Source organism: Chiloscyllium punctatum, chromosome 42, assembly GCF_047496795.1.
Source record: "Chiloscyllium punctatum isolate Juve2018m chromosome 42, sChiPun1.3, whole genome shotgun sequence".
NCBI lineage: Eukaryota > Metazoa > Chordata > Chondrichthyes > Orectolobiformes > Hemiscylliidae > Chiloscyllium > Chiloscyllium punctatum.
In genome coordinates this window covers 5105333-5124023 of record NC_092780.1, presented here as the reverse complement: position 1 = coordinate 5124023, position 18691 = coordinate 5105333, and positions in this window count along the sequence as shown.

Below are 18691 nucleotides of genomic sequence, written 5' to 3'. Positions count from 1 at the left end.
TAGTTCTACCAAATGTCAATACTCAGTGTCTGGGCTCAGACAGGAGAAAGGCAACAGGCCGATGAGAGCTGATCCACAGACTCTAGTTAAAAAAGTACAAAATGATGGAAACTGCAAGATCATTTTTGTTTTAAAAGAAGAGACTTGAGAAAGTCTATTCCAGAACTTCCACTTTGCTGTCACAAAGAGTAGAGGATCTCATTCCCAAGTAATAATGCATGTAACCAGGAAACATTGGGCACAATTTTCCTGTTTTTAGCCAATTTGTGGAGAGTGGGCGTGGTGGCAGGGAGAACGTTAGGTGGTGACTGACATGACACCCCTATCCTCAAGATAAATGAGCTATCACATGTGACTCAGCTCATTAAGACCTGACAGGCAGAGCATAGACAAGCTTCTAGGCCTTTAGCAGGCTTCCACCATTGGCCAGCAGCTTCTGAAGATCTGGGGCGCAATCAGAGGCTAGTGTTCTAAACACAGTCGAATGAGTCCTATTACTTGCAGAATCCTGAGACAATAAAACCTTCTTGTTGAAGGGTAGGGATCATGGGAAACTGGGATTAGAGACTAGAGCAAGGTGTGTGTGTGTGTGTGTGTGTTTGGGGGGGGGGGGTGATTTTCAGATATTACCCTCTTTCCTGCCATTCCTGCTTCTGTTTGCTTCCAGATTTGGGCCAGTGGAGACTGCTATGTCCAAGTAGAATGTTGCCTTATTTCTACATTGGAAAATAGGAACATTTTGCCCCTGCTGGATAGGCAATTAATCCAGGAGGTAGTCAGTTGAGGATTTTAAGAGGTCAAAAATTGCCTACTTAAGGGCCTTAATTGAAAACAAGTTGAGAAAATCTCTAATGAATGTTCTTGCCCAGAAGTTAATTGGGTTAAGTGACAGAAAGGCGGCAGGTATCTCTGCAGGGCTAACCGCCTCATTGTTTTCTGCTACTTGCCACTTGTTTGGTCAGGGAGGGGAAAACTCTGCATATTATTTGAGATTAGTTGTCTGATGTGCATCGATCCAATTTTCTGATTTTCCTGTAATGTAGTTGTTCATATCAAAGAGATCAGATTGCATAGTGAATTATAGGCCTTCAAAAATCGTCAATTTCATGCCGGTTTCTTTAGATTTATTGACAATGCATTTAATTTGTGGCCATATTTGGCAAAATAAAAGGATCATAAGAGAAAAGTACTTTGTCAAAGGAAAAGCCCAGGAAGGTAATGTAAATTAAGATGCTGGATTGGCTTTTTTTATTCTTATTTGTAGGGAAAATGAGGTAAGACTGAGAAAGACTACTGGTTTCAATTACCAACCTATAGTAAAGGAGTTGCTCGTGTGACGGTCTTTATGTTGTTGTTTATGTCCATTGGTGTGTTGTCCGTGGTTTGTTTGATATCATCTTACTGTGACATCATAAAGTTCTGCTCCAGTGACATCAGGAACGGAGATATGGGCTGCATTCACTTCATATACTACAGGCCTTCTCCTTTCACTATATTCTTGGGGTTACCAAGAGAGTTCTTCACAAATTTTTATGTGTACAAGTAAGAGTGACAGTGCTCGTGTCAGGAGGCAGGTAGCTCATTCAAGGTGATACTATGTACTGGATTATTGTTGAATCTTGAAGGGTTAGTGGGATGAGTGAGCTTTAGCGACTTCCTTACAGTACTTTCTGCATCTCTTGGCAGGTATCTTTCCCAATTTTGTCTGTGTTTGTGACAAACAGGGAGCAAAGTGGAGTTACACATTAAATAGTGGTGTGGAAGCTTGCTCTATCAATCCAGGACTGATATAAGAAAACCACAAAATTATAAGTTAATGATGTCAGTACCTGTCTTTTGACTCCCCACCCTCCCACTCGTCTTGGTTGATTCATTACCTGTACCTCAAGAGAGTGGGTTTTGCCGTGGTGCTCATCTGGCTGTGCCAGTTACCAGAAAACAAACAAGGGTGACCTTGGGGTAAGCGGCCCATCACACTGTGTTCTAAAAAAGTATCCCAGATGGACCCTTTGAATCCTTAAGGTATTGTAGCTGAGTTAGATAGCCGTACTAAGTATCTATTTTTTCGTAGAAAGTAAATATCTGTTTTGCTGAATGGTTTGTTTCTATACTGCAAATTTTATACAATGGGGTTTCCTTAAAAACAATATTTACAGAACAATTGCTCAACAATAATTACACATTTTTATTAGTATTCTGGGAGAAATACTTTATTCCTGGAGCAAAGTTGCTTTGTTTCTAATTCAGTCACAGTATAAGGTATTGCTGGCTCGGCTGGCATTTATTGCCTATTGTTAGTTGCCCAGAGAACAATTAAGCACCAACCACAATACTATGGGTCTGGAGTCACATGTAGGCCAGATAAGGTTCCCCAAATGGGTTTATTCCAAGAATCAACAACAGTTTCATGGGTCTCATTAGACCCTTATATCCAGGTTTTTACTGAATTCAAATTTCACCATGGCGGAATTGGACCCAAAATCCTAGAACACTACCTGGGTCTGTAGATTAATAGTCTAGCAATAATGCAACTCTGTCATTGCCTCCCGCACCTAACAGCTTCAATATGTCTTATAATTACTTAGCTGGTTGTTTCTGATCAGCTTTTTTCTCTATGACTTTGATTCTGTTACCTTCATATTGTAGAGGTTCCTCACTTTTTGGGATCAACTCCTAGCTTTTCCAGAGCTGTCTTGTAAAATATAGGATTTCTCAGCTCAAGCCCAATCTTCAATCTCAAATTCTTTGCAATAGTTTAAATAGTGGACTTAACAAATAAGTATAAACAACACTGGTTTTTAATAGCTCTCTTCTCTTGGTCTCAGCTTCTTACAACTGCTGGCAGACTTTATTTTTGTTCTTCAACCTGACTGCTTATTTTCAACATGTGGATTACTGGAGATTTCTTTCTCTCCAAAATAAGTAAATCTTCTAGTCGCTTTTTTTTTCTTTTGTGAGCTCTGCCTTCAAATTGAGTTTAAGCTCCTACCTTTTCACATTCTATGTGTGAACAATAAAGTTAGTATTTTCTCAACTTAAGGTGTAGGCAAGGGCCAATGCTTTTCTCTTTTGCTTAATGAAGTGCAAACAGTAATAGAAGTAAGATGCAACTGTCTCTGTCTGTTCCCAAAATGAACTGCTAACATTCTGTTTCTGCGAGCAAATATGAAGAGAGAAATTAGTCAAAGGGACCTCCCTAACTCTCGCAGTTCATTTCCATGTTAATATGGCATACATGGGATGTTCCGCTCCAAAAGGATATCTTGGTTCACCAAAGACCTGCAATAGATTTATTCCTATCCTCCTGTCTAAACCCGAGGAATCAGATTTCAGAAACCGGGGTGACTAAAATTGCTTCTGTCTCAGGGAGATTCGACTTTAAAATGTTTAGCTGCTTCTGTGAATTACAGATTCATTATCTGTTTCATTATCACATTGCTGTTTCTAAGTGGTTGTAGCGTTTCTTACATTACAACACTGAGTACATTTCAGAAACGCTTCATTGGCTGTGCAGTGTTTTGGAATGGTTACAAAACCTGCGATATAAAATAGACAAAGTAGAAAATTAATATGTTGTGTTTTGGGAGCCATTGTTGATGATGTCAGTAATTTCTAGCATCACATGGATATTCAAAAAAACGACATTTGAAATGCACAGAATGCTGATTAACTACTCTCTTCATCACAACTGCAATCAATACCTTAGAAAATAATCTTTACATAAGATTGTATTCAAAAATGTCTCAGTGAACTTTGAGAAAAATAAGGTTGTAAAAACTGCGTATTAACAATTTAATTCTTGTTCAAAATTCCATAATGAATGCACTCACCTGGGGTTTGGAGGAATCATTTTCACCAGATTCACCAGGCAGTAAACTAATGGGATCAGATTAGCCAGGTTTTATTCCCTGTCTGATTCTGATTTGAGTGAGTTTAATTAAAATTACCCTCTGATACACACAGGACAATTAATCAGAATTCAGATTCAAGACATTATTTTAGCCTTGATTTACTCCTGCCCTCTTAAGCTCGAGAAGAATTTTGCATTATGTTCTTTTTAAGTAATCTTGAATTTAGCAAGCCCTCAAACCAAATAATTGCCTACTGAAAGCCTGGTTATTTTGGAGTCTGGGGCAAACATTGATTGTGAATGCGAGCAGTCTTTCTTTAAGTGTAGGGCGCACAGCAGGTAGGGAATGTCATAGCTGTGGTTTGCAAGAAGTTTCAGTTCACAAGCCAACTTGATATATGAGTTGGTTTCCCAATTAAAGGATCTGGGCCCCATAAAGCTGCACTGAAGTCCCTGTATTGGCTTTTATTTTCATAATAAAAATATCTGCAACCTTTCCAGTAGAAGTTATTTTTGGATCACAAGGTAGGTTTAAAGCAGGGTCCAAAAAACAGTAAATAAAGTGTCAAAAGTCAATATTTCTGCAACAGAATTAAGCAAGGGGTGCAGAGTATATCCATAGTCCTCTCTGGAAATAAGTTTTTAGAATTAATATACCCCTTTATTCATTTCTAAATGCCTCACTGCTGCAAACTGTACATTTGTAATGTGACAGGATATATTAATGACCTCAGACTTGAGGCATTCCTAGGTTGCAGTGAACACAATATGATTTGAATTTTATATCCACTGATGAAAGGGAGAAGATTGAGTCAAAGACTGGTACTGTAAACCTAAATAAAGGCAACTATGTGGACATGAAACCTGAGCTAGCAGAAGTGAACTAATATAGGCTGGGAGAAAGATCAATCAAAACACAGTGGTAAACTTTAAAGGGGATAAATCAAACTATGCAGAATAAGTATAATACTACTACAAAGAAACATTCCAAAGGGAGGATTGGCCATCTGTGGTCAACTAACTAAGTATATTAAAATTAAGGAAAAAAAGCATATAATTGCACATAGATGAGTGGCAGGTGAGTTGATAGATCAGACTATAAAGAATGACAGAGAATGATTTAAAGGTAATCAGGCGGAAGAAATCAGAGTATGAAAGGAAGCTAGATAGAAATGTGAAAATGGATAGTAAAAATATCTACCATTATTTTAAAAAGGAAAAAGGGTGAGTAAAGTGGAGTTGGTCCTCTTGAGAGCGCGAATGTAATAAGGAGATGCATTCACTATAGAGAATACAAATGAAAATCCAATAACAGCTATAAATCAGGAGGTGGAAGGAAGAGAGGAATTACAGAAATTAGAATCATGAGTGAATTAGTACTTAGCAAACTGAACTGTAGGCTCCCTGATTGGACCAGATTAACAACTCCAAACAGGAAACTCATATTCTATGGCATCTAGCTTACTGACCTCATTACAATCACGACAACTGTAAACTAGCAAATATAATCACTCTATTCAAGAAAAAGGGGGGTGAGGCATAAAACAGGAAACAATAGGCTGAGTTCTGGAAGGTGTTAGAATCAATGAATAAGGAGATTATAGAGATCAGTCAAAGGGGCACTTAGAAAAACTCAAAGTAATTGAGAAGAGCCATTATGGTTTTATCAAAGAGAGATCATATTTAACCAATTACAGTTATTAAAGGATTAACATGCATTGTGGTTAAGAGGACCCTGTGGATCTATTGCACTTCAATTCCAAGTTTTGGTGAGGTGCCATGTCAAAGGTTATTGTGGAAAATAAAATCTTATGGTATCAAGGTAGCTTATAAGCATGGATAGAAATTTGGCTGTCAGCCAGAAAACAGAGAATGTGTAATTGGATTTTTGTATGACTAGGAGAAAGTGAGGACTGCAGATGCTCGAGATCAGAGTGTAGCATTAGAACGGCACAGCAGGTCAGGTAGCGTCTGAGGAGCAGGTGAATTGACGTTTCAGGCATAGGTCCTTCATCAGGAAGGGCTTATGCCCGAAACATTGATTCTCCAGCTCCTCGGATGCTAACTGTCCTGCTGTGCTTTTCCAGTGCCACACTCTTTTTGTATGAGGAGCAGGATGTGATGAGCTGAGGGCAACATGGATCTGCTGGGGACTCAGCAGTTTATGATTTATATCAATGACTTTAGATGAGGGGAAAAAAGGCATGCTTTCTAAATTTGCAGAGTATATTCTGATAGACAGGAAAGTATGTTGTGACAAAGACATGAGGTTGCAGACAGATATAGATAAATTGAGTGAGTGTGCAAAAATCTGGCGGAAGGATATAATGTGGGAAAATGTGAAGTTGTTCATTTTGGAAGGAAGATTGTAAAAGTAGAGTATGACTTAAAATGGAAAACAACCATGGAATTTCAAAGAGCAAAGGGATTTAGATTGTATTGTGCACGAGTCACAAAGTTAGTGTGCAGGTACAATATGTAATCAAGAAAATGAATAGGATGCTGTCATTCAGAATTGAACATATCGTACATAATATATGACTTTCTATGCAGTGCGGAGGAAGTTCAAGGTGCTTTTCAGGTGAGATGTAAAACCAAAGTCCCCTGTGCCTTTTCAGATGGGTGTGACCATGCAGTAATCATTAGGAATGAAGATTTCTTCATGTGGGGCAATTGAGAATGAGAGGTCATACTTTTAGGATAAGGGTTTTAAATAAGGGATTTAGGATAAGGGTTTAGCAGATTTAAAATAGAGCTGAAAAGAAATTACTTCTGTCAAAGGGTCGCAAATCTGTGGAATTCGCTTCCCCAGAATCCAATGAATGTCAGGATATTGAGTAAACTTAAGGAGCAGATAAACATTTTTAGTTAGCAATGAGTTGAAGGGAGTGGGCACAAAAGTGGAGTTCAGGCTGAGATGCGACTAGTCATGATCGTATAAAATGGCAGAGCCAACTCAAGGTGAAGTTCTGTAAGTTCTGAGGAAGGGTCACCAGACCCAAAACATTTAACTTTGATTTCTCCCCACAGATGTTGCCAAACTCACTTAGTTTTTCCAGCAATTTCTGTTTTTGTTTCAGATTTTCAGCATCTGCAGTTCTTTAAGTTTTTTTCTTGGCTTTAAGAGGCATATTTTGCCCTTTTTTTTAAGTGAAGAGAGGTTGATACAGAGGCGGTGAGCAATCTGTTAAGAGCTAATAAAGTAAGCAGCTTGTGAGGCCTTGATGGGTTCTTTTTAAAGTTTGAACAATAGAAGCAGCCTGAATGGGTGGAGTCAGGCTTCCACAGAATCAGAGTTTTAATTTAACTTCTAGCAGTTGTCGGGGTTTTTTTGGAAAGCTGCTACTTCTCTCTGTCTTTGCTACAGCTAAAAGCTTGGGTTCTCTGCCAGAATCACATGTGAGACCATCTGTTTTACTGACTTTGGCCTTGCCAAGGGTGTTGCTATATTGAAATAGTTGCTATTTAATAATTAAATGATCTCTGATTCTGTTATGTTTTCCAAAAAGGTTGAAGATAGACCAGTTCTTCTTTCCTTTGCTTGTATATGAACTGCGTCATAGAGATGCACAGCACAGAAACAGACTCTTCAGTCCAACCCGTCCATGCTGACCAGATATCCTGGATTACTTAGTCTAGTCCCATTTTCAGCACTTGGCTCATATCCCTCTACACCCTTCCTATTCATATACCTATCCAGATGTTTGTTAAATGTTGTAATTGTACCAGCCTCCACCACTTCCTCTGACACCTCATTCCACACACTCACCACCTTCTGGATGAAAACGTTACTCTTTAGGTACCTTTTAAATCTTTCCCCTCTCACCTTAACCCCATGCCCTCTAGTTCTGCTCTTCCCCCAACCCAGGGAAAAGACCTTGTCTAATTACCCTATCCATGCCCCTCATGATTTTATAAATCTCTGTAAGGTCATCCCTCAACCACTGACACTCCAGGGAAAACAGCCCCAGCCTAGCCCTATAGCTCAAACCCTTCAACCCTAGCAAAATGCTTGTAAATCTTTTCTCAACCCTTTCAAGTTTCACAACGTCCTTCCTATAACAGGCAGACCAGAATTGAACACAGTTTTCCAAATGTAGCCTAACCAATGTCCTGTACCTCCCAATTCCTATATTCAATGCACTGACCGATGAAGGAAAACGTACCAAAGCCGCCTTCACTATCCTATCTACCTGTGACTCCACTTTCAAGGGATCATGAATCTGCACTCCAAGGTCTTTTTTCAGCAACACTGTCCAGGACCTTACCATTAAGTGTGTAAGTCCTATCCAAATTTGCTTTTCCAAAATGCAGCACCTCACATTGATCAAAACAAACTCCATCTGCCACTCCTCGGCCCATCGGCCCATCTGATCAAAGTCCCGTTGTACTCTGAGATAACCTTCTTCGCTATCCACTACACCGCCAATTTTGATGCCACCTGTAAACTTATTAACTATACTTCCCATGTTCACATCCAATCACTTATATAAATGATTTAAAAAAGCATACAAATGAAGCATGTTTTGCTTAAAGCCAAATAGTGTAACCAATCAAATTACATCTGGAACACAGCACCTTACACTTGCCTTGAAAGAAGAAAACTTTAGGGTCTCGGCCTATGTTTGATCTGGTCCATAACAAAAGTTGCTATATAAAAGCATGTTGTTTTCTCCCTGACATGTGCTTGAAACTTTGGGAAAGTTTTCTGCATCTTGTCTGTCCCAAGCCAAGAACTGAATCTATTTTGGATTCCAGCTCATTGACTCTGACAGTACCTTTAAACCTGTTTCTGCCCCTTGAGGTCAGTTTTTTTTTAAAAAGCGGGAGTTTTCCCTGTACTGACAGACTAATCAATGAATAACTAATTGCAGCTATCACCTTGACATGGGATTCTCTGTGCTGTGTTATGATTTGGTACCATCTTCATGTTCCAATCCTTTGACAATGGAATATTGAGGTGAAGATCGCTAGGTGACTGGAAGTGTAGGAATCACTTGAAAAAAAAACAAGTCTAACATTCTATTTGATTCAACTGTCAATTTTGTCCTGACCTGATTGTGTTGGATTCACCCTTTTACGCCTCAGCAGCTGCTGAATTTAGGAAGTTCCAGTCCTGCATTGTTTGCATCTCTTTCCTTAAGTTTTTTTTAACCTGCCCACTGTTTATTTTATTTCTATGTTTCCCCTTTTCTCTCTTTCCCAATCCTTTCCCTTTGTGGCTTTTACTGTTGAAGGCACCAGTTCAAGATTCCAGGAGTGTGAGGCTTGTCCCTTTTCATTCTGTGTTTTCCTAAGTGAGCCTGTTGGGGTTAATGTGTTGGCAGCCTGGGTGGCCTGAAGAATCGTCTTCGAATACAACAGGCAATGGGATTGTGGCTCTTGACAGGAATTTAGGGACTAACTGAACACTAAGGCCCCATTCATTTCTCACTGAATCTCCAGCAAGCAGTTCAGAAGAAATGAGTGTCATTGGACTTTTTGTTTATGTTTTAGCAGAATGAAAGATCCTCTGAGGGGGTTGCCTCAGGGATCTTCAAAAGATGGCCTGCAAAAGGGGAGCACAGGAACAGTGACTCTCAATGATATAGAGGATGACAAGGAGAAGGACTCTGAGGTCCCCCCAGAGGTTCCAACAACTGGCAACAGGCGTAACATGTGTGCAGATGACCTTCACAGAGCACGAGTTAAGATGATGAAGAAAAAGAGGTAACTACTGAACAAAAAGCAAACTTGATCTTTTGTTTCTATTCCAGATGGCAATTGTCAAATTTAACACAACCTATAGATTAGATTCCCTACAGTGTGGAAACAGGCCCTGTGAGGCAACAAGTCCACACCAGCCCTCTGAAGACTAACCCACCCCACTTCTGACTAATGTACCTAACAACTATGAACAATTTAGCATGACCAATTCACCTGACCTGCACATCTTTGGAATGTGGGGGAAAACCCACACAGACACAGGGAGAATGTGCAAACTCCACACACAGTTGCCCAAGGCTGGAATCGAACCTGGGACCCTGGTGCTGTGAGGCAGCAGTGTTAACCACTATGCTGCCCTTTATGGCAGACAGATTTCAAAAGTCCTAGTGTATGTTGAATTGGCGACCCGAAACCTAGGGGCATTGGTATTAAACTGCATGCGTGTGTGAGAGAAAAAGGGGTGGAAAATGGTTGAGCCAATTTTCCATTCCTTCTGTGGATGCCATAACAGTATGAACTTGAGTGGCACAGTGGTAGTGCCCCTGGTCCAACAAGTTCAATTTCAGCTTGTCCCCGAAATGTGTCATAACATTTGAGAATAGATGATTTCAAAATAATTGTAATTATAAACATGGACTGAGAAACAGGACCTTCACCCAGCTATGAAGTGGACAATGTTGAATGGCCTATTGATGACCCTTCATATAATGAATGGCTGGAAAATCTATGTGGTGCACTTCTTTCAACATAGTTATGGGGTGGGGAAACATTTGTAGGTAAAAATGATTTCAGTCTTTATTGATTAATGCAATCTCCAGTGCAAGCTAGAGAATTCTCTAATTATTTCTGAAGCAATGCAGATACATTTCTTTTCTGTGTAGTTTTGAACACCTCTATTAAATCTCTCCTTAATCTTCCCCGCTCAAAGAACAGCAATCACAGTTTCTCCTTCTCTGCAAAGCTGTTGTGTCTCATATTCTGTCTTATCCTGGTAAACCTCATCTGTATCATATCTCAGGCCTCAAACTTTACATCCTGCCTGAAATGCAGTGCCCAGGGTTGGTGTGGAAAGGCAGTACATCACAAAGATAGACATATTGGTAACCAATACTTGGGCGGGGGTAAGTTGGCACCAGTCGTTTGATGAAATCCCTCTGAGCATTTCTCATCGGAAAGGCTGACCTTGGGATCCACTCACCGGAAACATTCCCCATCGACAGTGCATTCTGAACTGAATCATGTCATCCTTTACCAGGACATATGAGCTCCCATAGAATAGGAGAAGGTAGTTTAAAAAAATGTTTCCTTTACTGGTTGTGGCTAGGCCAGCTTTAATTGCTCATTGCTAATTGCCCTAATGGTTAGTAGCCATTTTGAGCCAGTGCAGTCCATGTTGCATATTTACAACTGGAGTGGTGTTGGGGAGGAACTTTTCAGCATTTGACCTAGTGACAGTGAAGGAACAGTGATGTATTATCAAGTCAGGATAGAGGTTTCTGGCATGGAGGGGAGCTTCAGATTGTGGTGTTTCAATATATCTACTGCCTTTTTCCCTCAAGGTGGTGAAGTGCATGAGTTTGGAAGGAGCTTTGTCGAGTTGAAACAGTGAACCATTCTGCTACTGAGCACCCATCGGTGGTGAAGAAAGTTAACGTTGGAAGTGGTGAATGAGACACCATTGGCTGTTTTGCACCAATTGGTGTCAAACATTTTCAGTGTTGTTGTTGTTGTTGTACTCATTTCTCATCGGAAAGGCTGACCTTGGGATCCACTCACCGGAAACATTCCCCATCGACAGTGCATTCTGAACTGAATCATGTCATCCTTTACCAGGAACATATGAGCTCCCATAGAATAGGAGAAGGTAGTTTAAAAAAATGTTTCCTTTACTGGTTGTGGCTAGGCCAGCTTTAATTGCTCATTGCTAATTGCCCTAATGGTTAGTAGCCATTTTGAGCCAGTGCAGTCCATGTTGCATATTTACAACTGGAGTGGTGTTGGAGCACATTCCTGCCTTGTTCCTGGAGATGGTGGACAGGCTTTGGGCTGTCGGGAAGTGAGTTACTCACCTCTGACCTGCTTTTGTTGCCCCGGTATTTCTATTACTGGCCCAATTTAGTTTCTGATTAGTGGTAACCTACAGAATGTTCACTTAGTGTTCAGCAAACTGAGATAGGTTTTGGGAGGAAGGACAGTATTATTTATTAATAAACAATAGACTTTTTACCAGTTGTGACTGTAGTAACATTTTGAACATTTACAAAGGAAGACCTGTGGAAGTGAGAGAAAAATTAGGTGCATCCAGTCTCTGCCCCTCACCTCAGACTCTCCAAGTCTCCAAACCATTTCTTACACAAACAATGCAAAACCTTCAAGGAAAACTTAGAAATGTTTCTCTCAATCTGAGACAGCAAGTCAGGTTTGCAATTAATGTACAAAATCAGTCACCTGCATTATAACAAAAGAGATGAGGTATCCAGAGGCATATGACTCTGGTGAAGGAATAGCTGTACCTTTGTCCCTGTAACCACCAATTCTCACAAGAGGAGAATGTTGGAAGAGCAAAAGTAATAAATCTTTTGGAATGATGGAATCTTGAGGGATCAGTGAATAGTTTAAAGAACAGCCGTAGGAACAAAGTTTAAAAAAAAGACAAGGACATTGACAGTTGTGAGGGAAGGATGTTAGCAAATGTGTGATTTATTGAAAGTCACAGTTCCTGACATAACCAGTCAGTATTCTTCATGAAGGCCTTGGTTGTGAGATGCTTGGAAATGTGAAGTGTATATATATAAAGGATTTGAAAAAAATAATTAATTTGTCATTCGAACTCTGTTACATCTTCATTTGAGCTCTGCCTGAAAATGATTACTGCTTTCAAATCACTTTCATGCATCTTGGTTAATCTAATGATCAATAGCTCATACTGTGAGGCATCCCCACAATCAGGTTTCTGGAGAAACTCCGCAGGTCTGGTAGGTTCTGTGGAGAGAGAAATGGTTAGCATTTCAAGTCCTGTGACCATTCTTCAGTTCTGACAGATTGACTGAGTTTCTCCAACAATTTCTGCTTCTGTTTCAGAGCTTCAACATCCTCAATTCTTTGTTTTAGAAAATCAATCCTTTCATTCAATTCATCGGTGGCTGAGCAATACTAATCACAGGGTTTAAAGTCTGTAGGTTGGTGGAGAGTAGAGAAGGTAGAAGGAAGTAAGGAATTGAACAGTGATGAGTTGGAGTGAGATATTGGACAATAAAGTCTTGGTTTTAAAAGGAAAAAGTAAAAGTAATTTTGATGAAGGAACTGAACTAGTGGCTTGGGATTGTAGTGATTTTTATATATGAGGCAGGAAATGTAGGATGGAAAAGAGAGTGAAAATGGAATGAAGGAGAGGAAAGTAATGAAGAAAAGGAAAGAGACAAAAGACACGGGCCAAATGGGGTGAGTGAGTGGAGTCGCACACCAGAATTCATCCTCGTCACAACAGCAACTGTGTTCTATATGTGTCAATGTAGAGAGTTGTGATCTATTAGAATCCAATTATCAGGTACTTTTAATTATATATTATACAAATGAAGCTAAAATCAAAAACTCCCCTTCTGCTTCCACAACAGCACAGGAATTGGCTATTGGGACAGAATCCAATCTCTCATCTTCTAGTATCCTTTGGAGGAAAAGAGATTTAAATTACTTGCTCCATTCTCCTGTAGTCACCTTGTCAGGTGTTGACTGACTCATCACAGACTGGAAATTAAAGGAAAACCTGTTCATTTGTCTAACTTCATTTCAGTATCCCTAGAATTATGATACCTGAGGGTAGGAGAGAGATAATGAAAGCAGTTTTCTTTATTGAACCAAAGCTCCTTGTGCATGTGTCTGTCTCTTTGTATCTTTCCTCTTTCAGATGAATATGGATCAATCTTACAAACTGCAAGCAGTCCAGTGGTGAGTATCTGCAACTCAAAAGCCTCTACAGTGGTGTCTTCAGTTTCCTCCTTATTGGAAATGCCCCAGCCCCACAATTTCAAATTTGTACCCTGGCCTCATAACTGGGACTTTGCTTAGAAAAACAGGCTGCACTTGCTGATACCAAGGGACAGTAGAATTAGCAACATCATCTTTCATAAACCTAGTGACAAATACCAATTAATGCATACAATATTATAAATGTGTATCAGGTAAGTGAAATAATGTGTTAAGGTAAAATTCTTTCCATTTACTTTTAAAAATGAGCTTAATATTGTGTGCATGTGCAGTTGGCAACCACTGGTGTCAGCAAACATTGTTCAAGAAAGTCCAGCTCAATTAATGGTTTGTCATGCTCTTGACAGCTAGTTGGGTAAAAGTCTTTTTTCAAAACTGAGCCATGTTCACCTGGAAGCTCTTTTGTTTGAATTCATGCATGTACTGAATGACCAAGGATTGTAGTCAGGTTGGCAGTAAGGTGATGTTTTAGGTGAAGGGTTAGAGGTAGGAAACAAGGCTTTCTCATAATTAACCAATGGATAAAAGGTCACATAAAAATAAGTGAGAATCTGTAGTGTCTTGCTTCATTCATTAGTATTCTCCTGAAAGCAGTGACACAGATAATGGTGACCAATGGAAACAGATATAAGGTAATTGATAAAAGGAACATTAATGAGATGAGAATTTTTTTTTTGGTATAGCCACTCATTCCAGTCTGGACCCAACCGCATGCTAGGACAGTGGAAGTAGATTCATAATAAAAACCTCTGAAATGGAATTTAATAAATACTTAAAGGGAAAAAAATTAGACAGCTGTGGAAAAGTAACAGGAAGTTATTTAGCTGGCCCTTTCAAACTCCCAGTTTGGGCTATATGATCTTCTCTTAAGCTGCACTTTTCGATAATTTTAGATTCCATAAGGATGATGAGTTAGTGGAAGATTGTGTCATGGAGAGGGCACAGTCAGAGCTGAGTTTATAGTTGCATTCAATTTATCTCCAAGCCGCTTCTGAGTTATGAGCTTCTGATCACGAATGAGAACTGTTTGATTAATTTCCTGATTCCTCTAATCCACACACAGCCCCATTTCCCTTTTCCCCCAATTCAAGAACAGGAAATGTATTGTCCTCCTCCCATATGCCCCTCAGGATGAGATAGTTAATTCAACAGAGGCCCTGGATTAAATAATGGAGGTCCACATGGGGCAAACACTGAAAGTATCTGTATTAAAGTCCCATTGAGTGTGATGTTTATCCATTTCAAATGCCTGATCATTGAATAACATAAGCTGGGTAGCATAGAGGTTATGTTGTTGAGCTGAAAAGGTGGGCAGCAAACCCAGCTCTGCTCCAGCTGGGAGTAGTGGCCATTTTTGGAACTACATCCAATCACCAGCAAAGATCATCACTGGAGCCAGATGGAAGTTAGATTGGGAGTGGAGGGTTGATGGGGAGGGAAGTGAGCGCTTTTTGCAGTGTCACTAGAGAGGACTAAAGGGTGTGGGGGCTATGGTGCATTCACCAGAAAACCAATGTGACGGCCAAACTTCAGTGAAGGAGACGGTGAGGATCCAATCTCAAACTACTTCATGAAAATGTGTTTTGGAGCAGGAAGAAACCTTGAGGTGGTCATTTCAGTTGGATACTTAAGGGCATTTATTGGCTCAAAGTCTGTTGCCTTCCTTGCCACAGGTAAAGTTACTGTGAGGCTGAAGGAGCAAATGGGAATTAGGAAAAGTGCACATGGCATTACGTGCAATTTTATATCCATTCCAACGCCATGGGAGGGTAAAATTCAGTTGAGTAGGTCAGGCTTCTAGGCTATTAATGCAGAGTTTTCAGTTCAAATCACTTTAGGGCAGCTGAGGAACTTAAATTCAAATAAATAACTTAAATACATATGGAATTAAAATATGGTATCCTTAAAGGTGACCATGTAAAATCCATGTGGTTCACTAAAGTCTTTTAAGGATGTAATCTGCTATCCTCGCTCAGTATGGCTGATACATAATTGACTTTTAACTGCCATCTGATGTGCCCACCAAACCACGGGGTTGTTTCAGTAAGGCAGCTCACCATCACTGTCTTAAAGGTCATTACAGAAGATAAGTAATGCTGGCCTTGCCATGGATGCATACAGCATTCTGTTAAAAAAAAGTTGGACTTTGACTTGTTGTTGTTACTGCTCAGTGATTGCTTCGATTTCACAGTAATTCCACAAAAATAGTAAAATACTGGCTGCAGGAGATCTGTAAAGAAAACTAAAAGTGCTGGAGAAACTCAGCAGGTCTGTCAGCACCATATAGAGCCAGAGCTGCGTCTAAATTTGCAGACGATATCTAGTTGGGTGGGAGGGTGACCTGTGAGGCAGATGCAAAAATGCAGTGTGTGTGAAATAACTGCACAGAGACTGGTATCCTGGTACCAAGTCACCCTTTCTTTACTTGTGCATTATACACTGGCTGTAGCCAGTCAGCTCAGAGTCAGTGTCCTGGACTGAGGAGCTTCTAAATCCCCCATTTCTATTGGTCAACAAGGACTTTCCTGATTGCCCTGGGTTAAAAACACCAGTCAAGGACCTCATAGTCAACAAGGTCCACCTAGTTCCAATCACTGCAGTTTGATCTGGATCAGCTGAGCGAGTGAGCAAATGCATGGCAGATGCAGAATAATGTGGAATCCACTTGACTAGAACAAAACAGGAAGGCAGGTTATTATCTGTATAGCTATAAGTTGAGAGGGGGGAATGTTCAATGAGATCTGGGTGTCTTTGTACTCCAATCGCAGAAGGTAAGCATGCAGGTACAGCAGGTGGTAAAGAAGGCAAATGATATGTTAGTCTTCATAGCGAAAGGATTCGGGTACAGGAGTAGGTACATCTTGCTGCAATTATAAAGAGCCTTAGTGAGACCACACCTAGAATATTGTGAGCAGTTTTGGTCTCCCTATCTGAGTAAGGATGCTTTTTCTTTAGATGGAGTGCAATAAAGCTTTAACGGCAGATTCCTGGGATGGCAGGGATGATGTATGAGGTGAGGTTGAATCAGTCAGGATTATATTTGTTGGAGTTCAGAAGAATGATGGGAGATATCATGAAAACCTATCACATTCTAACAGGACTTGACAGGAAAGATGTTAGTTCAAAATCTGGGATCATAATCTAAGGAAGCAGAGAAACTATTTTGGATTGAGATGAGGAGAAATTTCTTCATCATGAGAGCAATTAGCCAGTGGAATTCACTACCACAGGGGGCAATCATGAACAAAACATTGTATGATTTCAAGAAGGAGTTCGCTATAGCACTTAGAGCTAAAGGGATGAAGGGATATGGTGGAAAAGCCAAGAACAAGCTATTGTGTTGGATGGTAAAAACAATGACTGCAGATGCTGAAAACCAAATACTGGATTAGTGGTGCTGGAAGAGCACAGCAGTTCAGGCAGCATCCAACGAGCAGCGAAATCGACGTTTCGGGCAAAAGCCCTTCACCAGGAATAAAGGCAGTGAGCCTGAAGCATGGAGAGTTAAGCTAGAGGAGTGTGGGGGTGGGGAGAGAGTAGCATAGAGTACAATGGGTGAGTGGGGGAGGAGATGAAGGTGATAGGTCAAGGAGGAGAGGGTGGAGTGGATAGGTGGAAAAGAAGATAGGCAGGTCGGACAAGTCAAGGAGACCGTAACTGAGCTGGAAGTTTGAAACTAGGATGCGGTGGGGGAAGGGGAAATGAGGATTCAAAGGGGAAATTGTTAAGGGTGAGGACCAGTTCGGACAAACGAATGAGTGTGTCAGTGGAAGGGTACTGTTGGGGAGGTCGGGAGAGGAAAAAACAGAGGGCTTGGAGACCCTGGTCATGGCGGATGGAGGTGTAGAGGGATTGGATATCCATGATGAAGATAAGGCGTTGGGGGCCGGGGAAACGGAAGTCTTGGAGGAGGTGGAGGGCGTGGGTGGTGTCTCGAACGTATGTGGGGAGTTCCTGGACTAGGGGGGATAGGACAGTGCCTGGGCACTGCCCTATCCCCCCTAGTCCAGGCACTGTCCTATCCCCCCTAGTCCAGGCACTGTCCTATCCCCCCTAGTCCAGGCACTGTCCTATCCCCCCTAGTCCAGGCACTGTCCTATCCCCCCTAGTCCAGGAACTCCCCACATACGTTCAAGACACCACCCACGCCCTCCACCTCCTCCAAGACTTCCGTTTCCCCGGCCCCCAATGCCTTATATTCACCATGGATATCCAATCCCTCTACACCTCCATTCGCCATGACCAGGGCCTCCAAGCCCTCTGTTTTTTCCTCTCCAGACGTCCCCAACAGTACCCTTCCACTGACACACTCATTCGTTTGTCCGAACTGGTCCTCACCCTTAACAATTTCCCCTTTGAATCCTCCCACTTCCTCCAGACCAAAGGCGTAGCCATGGGCACACGTATGGGCCCCAGCTATGCCTGTCTCTTTGTTGGCTATGTAGAACAGTTGATCTTCTGTAATTACACCGGCACCACTCCCCACCTCTTCCTGCGCTACATTGATGACTGCATTGGCACCACCTCGTGCTCCCGCGAGGAGGTTGAGCAATTCATCAACTTCACCAACACATTCCACCCTGACCTTAAATTTACCTGGACTATCTCTGACACCTCGCTCCCCTTCCTGGACCTCTCCATCTCCATTAGTGACGACCGACTTGACACTGACATTTTTTACAAACCCACCGACTCCCATAGCTACCTGGATTACACCTCTTCCCACCCTATCTCTTGCAAAAATGCCATCCCGTATTCCCAATTTCTCCGCCTCCGCCGTATCTGCTCCCAGGAGGACCAGTTCCACCATAGGACACACCAGATGGCCTCCTTCTTTAGAGACCGCAATTTCCCTTCCCACGTGGTTAAAGATGCCCTCCAACGCATCTCGTCCACATCCCGCACCTCCGCCCTCAGACCCCACCCCTCCAACCGTAACAAGGACAGAACGCCCCTGGTGCTCACCTTCCACCCCACAAACCTTCGCATCAACCAAATCATCCACCGACATTTCTGCCACCTCCAAAAAGACCCCACCACCAGGGATATATTTCCCTCCCCACCCCTTTCCGCCTTCCACAAAGACCGTTCCCTCCGTGACTACCTGGTCAGGTCCACACCCCCCTACGACCCACGCTCCCATCCTGGCAC